Source organism: Nelumbo lutea, chromosome 8 (genome assembly GCF_056320005.1).
Source record: "Nelumbo lutea isolate HS-2025 chromosome 8, American lotus-T2T, whole genome shotgun sequence".
In the NCBI taxonomy this organism is placed as follows: domain Eukaryota; kingdom Viridiplantae; phylum Streptophyta; class Magnoliopsida; order Proteales; family Nelumbonaceae; genus Nelumbo; species Nelumbo lutea.
In genome coordinates, this window is record NC_142691.1 from 6,374,830 (window position 1) to 6,388,510 (window position 13,681).

At 40.9% G+C, this 13,681-nt stretch overlaps 1 long non-coding RNA gene across 1 annotated transcript; it reads left to right on the forward strand.

Annotated features, from left to right (window-relative positions):
• Positions 1 to 4,270: 4,270 nt before the first annotated feature.
• On the forward strand, positions 4,271 to 13,292 carry LOC148842399 (uncharacterized). The gene is made up of 2 exons (XR_016103780.1): positions 4,271 to 4,559; positions 12,721 to 13,292. It is a non-coding gene; the product is annotated as an uncharacterized LOC148842399 (long non-coding RNA).
• The last annotated feature ends 389 nt before the right edge of the window (positions 13,293 to 13,681 follow it).

A 13,681-nucleotide genomic window follows, 5' to 3' on the forward strand; every position in this document is an offset into this window, starting at 1 on the left:
GATCCCGTTCAGTTCAAAATCAAATTGGACAGATTGGATGGACCAATAAGATATATTGGATTGAACCAATTCGGGCTAAAATATTTATTAGATTGGATTGGACCTGGTCCATTTATAACAAATTTATATTGGATTGGGTTGGGTTAAACCAATATCTGCTTCATTGATATAAGATAAGAATATATGTGTCAATAGACCAGGTTTAGGTTGAAATCAATCTAAATCAAAATGAATTTGAACAGATTGGACTGTCCAGACATTAAATTGGACTGGTTCAAATTGATCCAAAACATTCATTGGATTGGATTGGACCTGGTCCATTTATAATGGACTCACATTGGACTGGATGTGATGGGACCAAATCCAATCCAATTGACACCCCTATCGTGATGAATGATCTGTTCAATTATATTTGCAGGGATATCGAGATGTTTTCCCCTTTGCAGTGCAACTTCATTTGCATTGGTGCAAATTCTCTGATTTACTTCTGTCTTAGGTTTTAATTTGTTTTGTCTATATGCAAATATGCAATAATGCAGATTAAGTAAAAAAAAATGTAAAATAAAAGCTTAAACAAAGTTAAGTAAAATGTGAAACAAAAATGAACCAGAATTTGCATTTTCTTTATTTGCATTTGTACTAGTTCCAATAAAATTGCAACCCAAACTAATAAACTCTCTATCCTTGTACCATTTTCAAATTCCTACACTGATTTTCTTTATTGCAAAATTGAATTACTAATTGCATGTTTGCATCCAAGATTCAAAGTAACGATGAGTACAATACAGAAAAAAGAGATGCATGCCAAGTGGTAAACACTTCTTTTTTTTTCAATTTGATATTTATAGATTGACTTAATAGGATGGTTCAAACTATTAATATCCCCTAACATTCAATATTTTGAGTTTTTGGTGACTTTTGATACGATATATTTCATATTACAATATACTGCAATACATAAAACTAAAACAATTTCAGTTTATGAACATTTGATCACCAAAAAGGGTCCCCAACCCAATGAAAGGTTTACAACTTTACATTGACAACAAGATTTTCCTACACGAAGGGATATTTTCTGGGGTTAAAGAAAGAAGCATTCTTTCTTTCGGTTTTTTTTTTCTTCCCTATGCATCACTGAAACAAATAAGCAATAAATCACTTGGATTTCAAGTCTATTATTTGAAACACTTATTTACTAAATTTCGACTTATAATTTCTCTATTTGTCTCTCTATTAAATCAAGATTTTATTTTTATTAATTGAAACACCCATTCTCCAAATCCCTTTAATCCAAATACATTTAGACCAATTAGACCTTACTAATCGATCCAAGAACCTCAAAACATCTATCTTATCATTTTTCAATTAAAAATACCCTTATTTGCCTGATAATTGAAAAGATTCTATTTCGATCAAGCAATCTCATTGGACCATTTCCTTGAGACTTTCATGCATCATCAAACCTATCTTTATCACCCTAAGATCAACTAGAAATACACAAGTCACATGAATGAAATCCCAATTCAACCATTTATCCTATAAAATTACCAAAATACCTTCAAACTTCAAAAAATCATAAAAATACCCTATCCCTAATAGGAGAGAGTACAAATCCCTTGTTTTTCAAATCCCTTGTAATCCCTTGTTTTTCAAACCTATCTTTATCCTATAAATTCTCACCAGGCTCAATTAGGAGAGAGTACAAGTACAAATTAAGTATAGAAAAAAAATAAAAACTGTTACATACTAGTTGAAGATTCATACCAAGTTATCTTTGTTCTTTGGTTCATCTTTCTGATGGTATATAATATTAATGTCATTTTCAATTTATGTTTTTAATAAATTATAATATAAAATTGTGATTTGTGATATATTCTTGATCTAAATCTAATTCAAACATTAATGAAATCTATGAATATCGAATTCGATATGATCTGATCCAGTTTTTGAATTGAAACTAATTGGTAAGGACGAAGGAAAAAGACGACTATTGAAAACCCTTCCCTGTGCACTGGCCATCTCCACTGTCTCCCTTTTTTGTTCTTTTTCTTTTCTTCTTCCCTTGTTTTTCCCACCATCGTTACCACCGAATCAGGAGAGCAGCGGTGATACTTCCTCCCCTGGCTATCTCATTTTCTCTCTTCTCTCTTCTGTCTTCTATCTTCTTGTTCTTCTTTCTTTCCTATCCACCTTCTTCTTAGTTGTTCATCTTCACTATAGACGCTGCTCTGCCCAACCATCGCTCTCTCTCTCTCATCCTCTCCTCTTCTTCCTCTTCCTCCTCTTTCTTTCCTTTCCCCCGTTTTCTTTTCATTCTCTATCACTCTCACCACAATTGAGGCTTACTTGGATTCAATACTAACAAAAGGATGTTCACACCATTTTCACAGTTACTTGCAATCATATATTGAGAATATCTTAATACTTGTATGCTTTTATTCATGAAGTGATATTTTCAATGCATAACTAAAGTGGCTGTGAATATAGTGTGACACCGTTTGTGAGGACTAAATCCGATTTCAACTGAGGCTATGCTTGCTTCATTACCACAGGCCTCATTCTTTAAATTCATTCTGATTCTGGTAAAGGATGATTAAGAATAAATAAAAAAGAGTGTTTGGATACTGATGAGGGTAGATTTGGCCCTCCAGTGAAATTGTGACACGTGGCACTTCGTGACAACTAGGAAAACACTCAGCCAACAAACTTACGAAGTTGGTGACCCACCCGGGCACCAGTCTGGCCCGCCTGGCGCGACCTACGCACGGCACACGCGACCTGCGCGAACTGCGCACGGCACGCGCGAACTGTGCGCGGCCTGGCGCACGGCCTGCACGAAACCCACCCGGGCACCAGTCTGGCCCGCCTTGCGCGACCTGCGCACGGCACACGCGACCTGCGCGAACTGCGCACAGCACGCGCGAACTGCGCACGGCCTAGCGCACGGCCTGCGCGAGACCCACCCGAGCACTAGTCTGGCCGGCCTGGCGCGACCTGTGCACGGCCTGCGCGACCTGGCCGACCTGGACCAGCCTAGCGCATGATCCAGCCAAGGCGCCCACTGACGAACCTGGCCTAGACACTGACCCGCCGACTGACACAGGCGCCAGCTTGACGACCTGGTCTAGACACTGACCCGCCGACTGACACAAGCGCCGACCTGACGACCTGGCCTAGACACTGACCCGCCGACTGACGCAGGCACCCCTCTGACAACCCGGCCCAGGCGCCGACCTGGCTGCCTGACACAAGCGCCAGCCTGACGACCTCGAGGAGTTCACCACCGTACCCCGGTTCTGACAGGATGCGACGAGTCTTACCGTTTGGAGGCTTTTCACCCACCTAACCCGCGAGAACTCCGGTATATAAAGACCTCACCCCCCAAAGGGGAGGGGGTGAAAAGAAGGGAAGTAACCTCTGCTCTCTAGCTCTCTCATATTATCTTCAAAGCTCTCTACAATAAGAGTGCTAACTTAAGCATCGGAGAGCCCCCACTGGGAAAATACCCCCGGGACCTCTGATTTAGTCCTCGCAGGTCCTTCAGCTCCCGCCGCCTATAAAGAGGAGGAAAAGATGGAGTTCTCGCAGGTCTCTCAACTCACGCCACCTACAAAGAGGATGAAAAGATGAAATTCTCGCAGGTCCCTCAGCTCCCGCAGCCTACAAAGGAAAGAAGACCACCTCATGCTGACGACAGTCGGATTGCGCCGCACTAGGGAGCTCCAGCATTCTCTAAGTCATTGGCCGCCTAGTAGGTAGTCTGCCACCAGACAGTTCGCCACCAGGCAGTTCGCCACCGAGCAGCTCGCCACCGGGCAGTTCGCCACTGGGCAGTTCGCCACTAGGCAGATCGCCACCAAGCAGCTCGCCACCAGGCAGTTCGCCACCGAGCAGCTCACCACCAGGTAGTTCGCCACAGAGCAGTTCGCCACCGGGCACCGGGCAGTTCGCCACCAAGCAGTTTGCCACTAAGCAGATCGCCACCAGGCAGTTCGCCACCAGGCAGTTTGCCACCAAAAAGTTCGCCATCGGGCAGTTCGCCACCAGGCAGTTCACCCCTAGGTAGTTCTCCACCGAGCAGTTCGCCAGTAGGCAGTTCACTACCAAGTAGCTCATCACTAAGGCACGCCACCACCGGATCAAATAACGAGGTACTTAGCCAAAAAATTTTACATCACAAAACATTCGTACGTGGCCGAAAACGATTACATCATATATATTATTGTTGCCACGAGCTTCATTCTATTTAGAATGAAAGATGGCCCATTGGCTAAAATCGACTTATATCCCATCGCAAGAAAAATTTTTCATGCCTCGATCGAGTAAAAAGAGTGTTTGGATACATTATTCGGTCCCGTTTTTAAGGGCATTTTCCTTTGTAACAATTATCTTCTTCGAAGATGACTCTCTCACTCTCTCTGATCTATATTGTCTCTCTTTTTCTATTTGTTAGGGTTTATTTATTATCGCCATCACTTATTCTGTCTTCTTTGATAAATGCTAATCTGTTAGCGTAAGCACTGAGGAACTCTAAAGGACAACTTCAGTTTGCCAAGAAGGTATTAAACTTGATCTCTCTTGCTTTCTCCTTCACACTCCTCTGTTTTTTTTTCCTCTAAATGAAAATTGTGCTAAATGTTAACAGCAACTTGTAGGCTTGTATTCCACACAGGTTTCAGATTTTCCTTCTTTCTAGATTTTGTGCTTTTTTACTCAAACGTCAAACTAATGATTCCATTTGAAAGACAGTTTGTTGCTTGCATAACAAGTCGTTGTGAACAAATGAATCCAATTAAGTTGAAGACCTAAATGTATTTAAAATGTTTTGCCAGATTTCATCTACTACAGTGGTAGAGAGTGTGTTATTGAAGCAGCGAAGATATGCTAATTTGAGTGAGTAATGTTTTGGTCTGCAACCAGGCTGTTGCAAAAACCCCAGTCCGGATCTCCTATCACGATCACATATGGAAAACATTTCATCATCTACATAGTATTATGAAAGGAGAAATGTTCCTAATTAACAGGAATAATGTATTGTGAGTAAGCATAGACAGAGTCCTTGTAGGCAGGAGATCCGGAGCAGGACAGTATTTACACCTCCAGCATCATCTGTGGATGGCAGTTGGTGAATATTTTCAGTGATAATTTGATATTGGCTAAACCACCCCTTCAGTATTTCCATAAAATATTATGACCGTTTAATGGATACAGATCTAAGTATAGGGATGCGACTTAGGAGCTCAACCCACACCCAACTGCCACACTTATATTAGTTCAGATCTATTATTTACATGAACACTAACCACATCAACGACGAGATACTATAGCCGTACATCGGGAACATCTCCCCCATGAATGACACAATAGAGGTCAGATCTGCTTCTCATAGAACGCATCTTATACTAATCCCACAGGCATACGTCCCACCATTATATCGGGAACATCTTTCCTTCATGGGAAATGTTCCCAATGCATGGAGGGATGTGCTTGTGAGGTCGGTGCAAGGTGCACTATGTGAGGAATATATCATATTCAAGTATAGGATATATTCTCAATGTATGTCAATGCTAATATACCATGGTATATTGTGGGTAGGTGTGGGTCAGTGGGTATATGCCCACATGCTGTGTGAGGAACAGATGTTCCTGATGTAGTATGTAGTCTATGGTGTATTGTGAATAGGTGTGGGTAGCAGATCTGAACTCATATAAATGTGGCAATTGGGTGAATCTGGTGTGGATTTTGCTACAATTTGCCCATTGTTGGATTTTGATCTCATAAGAGATTAAAATCTAATGGGTTTGATTGGTCAATTACATGAGAAATTACACCTACACATTTGATTTAAAAAATCAGTTTTTTCTCTTATAAAACCCAGTTTTGAACTTGTCCCACATTGGAAAATTATAAGTTTTGTTTTCAGTATTTCAATAAGAGCTGATTTACACTCCTTAGAATTAGTAGAGGAGAGTATGGGGATTCGATACCGCGCAACGCGTGCGCGTGTGCGGCGCACTTTGCTCGCACCCGCGTGGCTTGCGATGGGCAGCCTTGGTTTTGGTGCGTTGCTGACCGTTGATCACCGTTGATGAGATCAACGATCATGATTCGATCGAGTGTGATCAAGATGCACAATTCAAAGTTAACAGTCACTAACTGTTAACTACTTTTTAAACAGTCACAATGTTTGAAATTGTGACTGTTCAAGGTGCCTTCTCCAAACCAGTACTTACATTTTCTTCATACATCTATACAAATTATTTAAGGAGCATGAATCAGACTCCAAAACACACAATTTCGAAATTCACTCTCTTTTTCTCTCTCTCAATTCGGTCTGCTACAGTCTCACAGAATGTTTCTTTGGAGACTCTTCAACTTTGTTGGTTGCAGATTCTCGTCCAAGGCTCTGTTGTATCCTGGGAACGAATTTGCCTATAACCCAACAACAAACTCAGTAAAACTGAGTGAGGGCAAATAACGTTACAAAGACAGTGTCTTTAGACGCGCCTCAGAGCTTCTCCTCCAAAGTTATAGTGACCCTATATTCTCCAGCAATTTTAGAACGTTGTTCTGCAATGGAAGCCGAAGCAAGCATGACTTAGATCAAGATGATGAACCAAGATCTTGTTCGACTGAACCAGTTCGATGGATCAAATTTTAGCTGATGGCAAGACAAGATGATCTTCTTTCTGACCACACTGAAGCTATACTATCTGTTGGACCCGAATTTGCAATCACTTCCTGAACCCACTAACAAAGACTCAGAGAAACTAAAGAAGGAAAGAGCAAAATGAGAAGATGACTCACTTCTGTGTCGAGGACACATATTGAATGCTTTATTAGACCGGCTCTACAACTTCTACAAGAAACTTACATCTCCAAAAGAAATATGGAAGGCCCCGGAATTCAAATACAAAGTGCAAGAAGCAAGTACGAATAAGTATCTTATTGCAGAATACTTTGACTTCACCATGAACGACCATAAACCCATATTGGAGCAAATTCATTAACTACAAGTGATAGTCAACAAAATTCGATCCCTTAACATCATCCTTCTTGAATCTTTCCAAGTGGGAGTAATCATTGCCAAACTTCCACCCTCTTGGAAGGATTACAAGAAGAAGATTCTGCACAAGGCTGAATAACTTACCTTGGAGCAAATTCAGCAACACCTTTGTATTGAAGAAGAGTCTCGGTTTAGATACAGTAGGGATAAGACCATGGCCGGTATGCTGAACTCTAAGGTCAATTTTGTGGAAAACGGATCGAAAAAGACTAACCCTGAATTACAAGTAAAGAAGAAGGACGGGAACTTCAAGAAGAGCAACACTAAGAAAGGATCATGCTATGCTTGTGGAAATAAGGGGCATTATGCTCGAGCCTGCCAACATCGGAAAGGCGGAACCAAGTCTGCAAGCATGGTAGAAGACAATCTCATGGCCATGATTACTGAAGTCAACATGGCATAATCGTCTTCTGGATTGTGGTTTGATTCAGGCGCCACAGTCCATGTTTGTAAAAACAAGTCTTTGTTCAAGACATATGAAGAAGTGACTGATGGCCAGGAGGTACTGATGGGAAACCAAACATGTGCCAAAGTTACTAGAAGAGGCAGCATAGAGTTGAACTTCACCTCTGGAAAGACACTGACTCTCCTGAATGTTCTCCATGTTCCTGACATTAGAAAGAACTTGGTCTCAATAAATCTTGTTTGTAAAAGGGGATTCAAAGTTGTCTTTGAATCCGACAAACTAATCCTATCCAAGAATGGGATGTTTGTTGGAAAGGGATATTGTTGTAATGGTATATTCAAATTAAGTATTAATGAAGGAAAATTTTATGCTTATATTGTTGATTCTTTCTCTTTATGGCATGATAAATTAGCACACTTGAATTTTAAATCCATAAAGAACATGAACAAACTTGGTATAATTGCTTACAGTAATGAATCAATTGAAAAATGTGAAATATGTGTAAAATTTAAAATGGCTAAGAACTAATCCATTTTGACATCTGTGAACTCAATGGTGTATTAATTAGAGGAGGTAAGAGATACTTCATAACATTTATAAATGACTTTTCTAGGTACACCTATGTCTACCTTATGAGAACTAAGGATGAAGCCTTTGACATATTTAAACTATATAAGACTGAAGTTGAAAATCGACTAGAAAAAAAAATTATAATCCTTAGAAGTGATAGGGATGCTGAATACTTTAAAAATGAGTTTAATTCTTTCTGTGAAGAATTTAGAATAATACATCAGTGTTCTGCTCCCTATACCCCTCAACAGAATGGTTTGGCTGAAAGGAAAAATAAAACACTTATAGAAATGATAAACTGCATGTTGTTAAAAGCTAATGCACCCTTAAACCAGTGGGGGAAGCACTCCTAACAGCCTGTCATTTACATAACATAATTGTTTCTAGAGTTAATAACAAATGCACATATGAATTATGGATAGGAAGAAAGCCTAATTTAACATATCTAAAAGTGTGGGAGTGCTTAGCATATTATAGAGTTCTAGATCCTAAAAGAACCAAATTAGGACTCAGAGCTAAGAAAAGCATGTTTGTTGGATATGCAGAACATAACAAGGCTTATAGGCTTCTAGACTTAGAGTCCAACATAATAATGGAAACTAGAGATGTCGAATTCTTTGAAAATAAACTGTGTTCTGAATCTACAGAAAATGAATCCACAGAAAATGACAGAGAAACTCAGATCTCAATACCTATTAATAATAATGAGACTGAAAGAAGAAATGACACAACTATAACACCTACAATAGGACTTAGAAGAAGTCAAAGACAAAGAATAGAGAAACACTTAGGTTCATATTTTATCTCTACTCAATCAATTATATTTTTGGTTGAGGTTGATAGAGAGAAGATTTTAAATAAGATACCTATTGTCCTAAACATTGAAAATGATCAAAAAACCTATAGTGAGGCCATGACCTCTAGAGATGCTGCCTTTTGGAAGGAAGATATAAATGATGAAATGGAGCTACGAATTGAAATAAAGTATTCAGTTTTTCAGCCAAGAAAAGAGTGAGGAGAGTTCGGGTGGTCTCTTGGACAAATCATCCATTCTGTTTCCGCAATAGGGTTTGCACGCAAGGGAAGGTGCAAGGGAAGGCAGGGCTTTTGCATCGTGGACCGACCCGTGATGGGATCCTATGCGCGGGACCACAACAAATTGGTATTAGAGCCAAACGTCACGAGCGATATGGAGCCGCTATCAGTTAAGGTCAATGAACTGGAACATAGGCTAGCAGAAACCAGCATGGAGGTTCTTGAAGTCAGGGAAGACGTCCGAGAGATGTGACGCCTGCTAGAAGCACTCCTCTCCAACAAAGAAATGAGTTCGGACTGGGCAGAGGCATCCAACGAACAACAGACCGTTGCCCCTACTGCCGCCGTTATTCCCAAGGATCAACACATGGAGGATGAAACTATAAAGTCTTCTCCTTTGGTCGGGGACAATGTCACGAACATTATAGTTGAACCTGCAGAATGCACTCCTTTAACGAAGACAGGTGGGCTTGGCGATGTTGTTGGGGCTTTACCAAAGGCCTTGGCTCGGAGTGGACATAGAGTTAGGGTTGCAGCACCATAGTATGGTAACTATGCAGAAGGCCAAGAAACAGGAGTGCGCAATAGATGTAAGGTGGAGGGGCAGGATATAGAGGTAACTTTCTCTCAAGTTTATATTGATGGCATGGATTTTGTGCTCATAGACAGCCCTATGTTCCGCAATATGGAGAAAAATACATATGGGGGAGGCCGAGGGATATTTCAAAACGCATGGTTCACTTCTGTAAGGCTGCTCTTGAGGTTTTCTTCTATAAGTATACCCGGTGCGTTCCTATGATCCACAACAAAGCACACCGGGGCAGCATATCGTGTAGTCACTGTAAGCCAGGAGGTGGGGAACACTTCAATGTCCTTGCGGCTGGACTGAGTGTAGCATATCGTGTAGTCATTGTAAGCCGTGGTTACGCCTAGGAGCTGGGAACTAAAGAAGGTGGTTGGGGTTTGCATCAAATAATCCAGCTTTATGCACTGAGATACGGGGCAGTCCCTGTTGTTCATACTGTTGGTGGACTGAGAAATAGTGTGCAGCCGTTAGATCCATTTGCAGAATCCCAAGCCATGTATCCGGAACACGAGCTTGAGGACAAGGTCGTAGTCCAAGAGGGGTGTAATGTTATGGTCACACCATCCGGCAGCGCACTGTGGCGCAGTCATAGGCAGCAGCATGCACAGCAGGCCGCACAGCAGTAGGCACCACCTAGGAGCGCTGCACAGTAGCACGCACTGCCAGGCAGCAGTGCGCACCGCACGACAGCACACATCGCGCACACACCCGGCATCGCACGACAGCGGCACCATGAGGCGCGCGCACGCACTGCCAGGTAGCAGTGCGCACCGCACGCACTACAAGGCATCACGTACCGCGCACACGCCTGGCACTGCACGGTAGCGGCACCATGAGGTGCGCGCACGCATTGCGCGACAGCAGCACTGTGCGCACGTACCACGTGGTAGCGGCACCATGAGTCGCACGCACGCACCTGACAGCAGTAGTAGAGCGGGGCCCACACGATAGCTCATAGGGGTGGGCCCATCCTTATCTGGACACATCAAGCCAACTCGTCGCCAGCTTACCTCATCCTTATCTTATCCCTTATCCCTTATCCCTTATCTTAATCTAATCTCATCTTTATCTTATCTTAAGTAAGAGTGAGTTACCATTAGGAGTTTGAGTTCAAGTTGGAGTTTGAGTTTAATTACGAACTTCCTTCTGTAATCTCCTATTTAAGGAGCTACAAATTGAAATAAAGCATTCAGTTTTAGCCAATAAAAGAGTGAGGAGAGTTCGGGTGGTCTCTTGGACAAATCACCCATTCAGTTTCTGCAATAGGGTCTACACGCAAGGGAAGGCGCAAGGGAAGGCAAGGCTTTTGCACCGTGGACCGACCCGTGATGGGATCCTACGCGCGGGACCATAACAGTCCGGTGGGTGATAGTGTGTGTATGCACAGTATTTTATTAGATTCTAGTCAATGGTATTCCTATAGAAAAAAACTATTCCCAGAAAGAGGAATCAAGCAAGGGGGCCCTTTATCTCCTTACCTTTTTCTCTTGTGCTCTAGAGTTTTTTTTTTTTGATAAACTTAAATGGGCTGGTCCAAAACTCCTTAATCTCAGGTATAAGATTAAATTCTCACTACCCCATCATTTCTCACCTATTTTTTGCATATGACAACTATATATTCACAAGAGCCTACCTTCAGGAAGGAGCCCATGTGGTAGAAGTCATTCAAAGATATGAAAGGGCCTCTAGTCAACATGTGAATTTTACTAAGTCTGAAATCATTTTTAGTTCTAGAACCCACATCAAGTTCATGAGAATCATCACTAAGAGCCTTAAAGTCAAGTTAGTAAGGAGCCCCTCCAAATACCTTGGACTACCTACATGTTTTAGCAGAATCAAAGCAAATATCTTTTCTCAGCTGGTGGAGAGAGTTTAGAGCAAAATGAAAGCTTGGAATGAGAAGTACCTAAGCCAAGTAGGGATGGAGAGTTTATTGAAATCCATTGTAGCAGCTATTTTAGCCTATGCTATGTCATGTTTCCTAATCCTCAAAAAATAAAATCTATGGAGAAATAAATAAACCCCAAAGAACCTTCTAGTGGGGTAAAAATGAAAATAATAGAAGTAAAATCCATTGGGTGGATTGGAAAACAATTACAAGAAACAAACTAGATGGGGGTTTAGGCTTTAGGGATTCATGTTGTTTTAACCTTACTCTCCTAGCAAAGCTTGCATGGAGAATCGCTCTAGGTGAAAATAGCCTGTGGGCCCAAGTAATAAAAGGGAAATACATTAAAAATAAAAATTTCCTAAGGGATGGTGGTCTTCCCTCCTCTGGCTCCTGGGGATGGAAAAGCATCCTAACTGGAAGAAAGCTGATCCAAAAATGAGTTGTTTACTAGAAGGTTTCAAGCTAATGGGCCCAAGCCCAGGGTCAGATTCTCCTACGATGGTAAGGGAACTAATTGACAGTAATAGCAGAGCACAGAATGAAGATTTAGTAAAGGACCTGGTGGGGGATTTCTATGCAATAAAAATTCTAAAATTGAATTTGGCGAGAGGGGATTGGGAGGATGTGCTAGCTTGGACACCAGACTCGAAAGGAAGTTTTATAGTTAGGTCAGCCTACTATGTAGCAAAACAACTTAGCGAATTAAATAATACTGAGATTGGCCAGCCCTCCAACTATACCCTCTGGAAGTCTATATGGAAAATCCATGTTGAGCCCAAAGTCAAAACTTTCCTATGGAAATATAGCAAAGATGCAATTCATGTTAGAACCTCCTTAGCAAAAAGACATGTAGTAAACAATGGTACATGTGAAATCTATGGTGCAACAACATAAATTGTTTTCCATGCCCTTGGTCAATGTGAGCTAGCTAAGAAAACTTGGTTCGGCAGTGTTTTCAATGCTCGAATGGACACCTAAGCTACTGATATAACTTTTAAAGATTGGCTCCAAAGCTGGCTTCAATCTTGTGCTTGAGTGAAGGAGGATGCCCCTTTTCTTATCCAAAATGCTGCCCATATATTGTAGTTCCTATGGAAAGCAAGAAACTTTTTTCTTTTTGACATCACTAACAGCTCTCCGAATTTGGTTTTGATGAATGTACACAGGCAATTGCAGCTCATGATAGGGACTTCGAAGAATTACTTAGGAGGTACGAATGTATCTGAAATTGCAAATCTAGTTCTTTTTTGGCAACCTCCTCGGGCAGGACAAGTGAAAATTAATGTTGATGAGAGTTCAAGCATAACAACAAGGGGAGTTTTGGAGCTATGGTTAGAGATTCGAATGGTTTTGTTTTGGCAGCATGTTTTGGTCCTATTATTGTAGCTTCAGCTCTCCAAGCAGAGGCCATAGCTATGAGAAAAGGTTTGGATCTGGTTATACTCTCAGGTTTCTCCAACTATGTGGTGGAATCCGATCGTAAAGAACTTCTCTCAGATGTCAATAAAAAAAATCTCCCCATCCCAGCAGAGATCTCTTCTCTCCTAGAAGACATTGATAGTGCAATGGGCTTTTTGGCTGTTTCCTTTTCCTTAGTTAGCAGAAATGGTAATGGGCTGGCCCATACCTTAGCGTAGAGAGGTGTGTAGGATCGAGGTATATTTTTGTTTGATTGCCCAGAGTGGTTCACAAATTTAGCTGAAACTGATTCTACATATTACATGTTTGTTACAGACTATGGTCTTATTTGTTTGAAATGAAGTATTCCTTTTCCTACTAAAAAAAATTGGTAAGATCAGATTTCATTTTAAAAAATTGGTCCTCACACCCTCCTTACAACACTTGTAGTTAGGGGTGAGCAAAAATACCAAACCGAAGCAACAAGATCAAACCAAAAGATCTGGTTAAACAAACTGGTTGGTTTAGTTTCAGTTCGAAACTTTTAAAAATCAAAGGTATCAATTCAATTTCGATTAATCAATATAGAAAATTGACATTAATCGAACCAACTGATATAAATATATTTCTATATATTATATGTATATTATTTTTATTTAAAATATAATATCTTATATACATTTTTAGTTTTTTATTATATATTTATATATTTATTTATAATATATACTA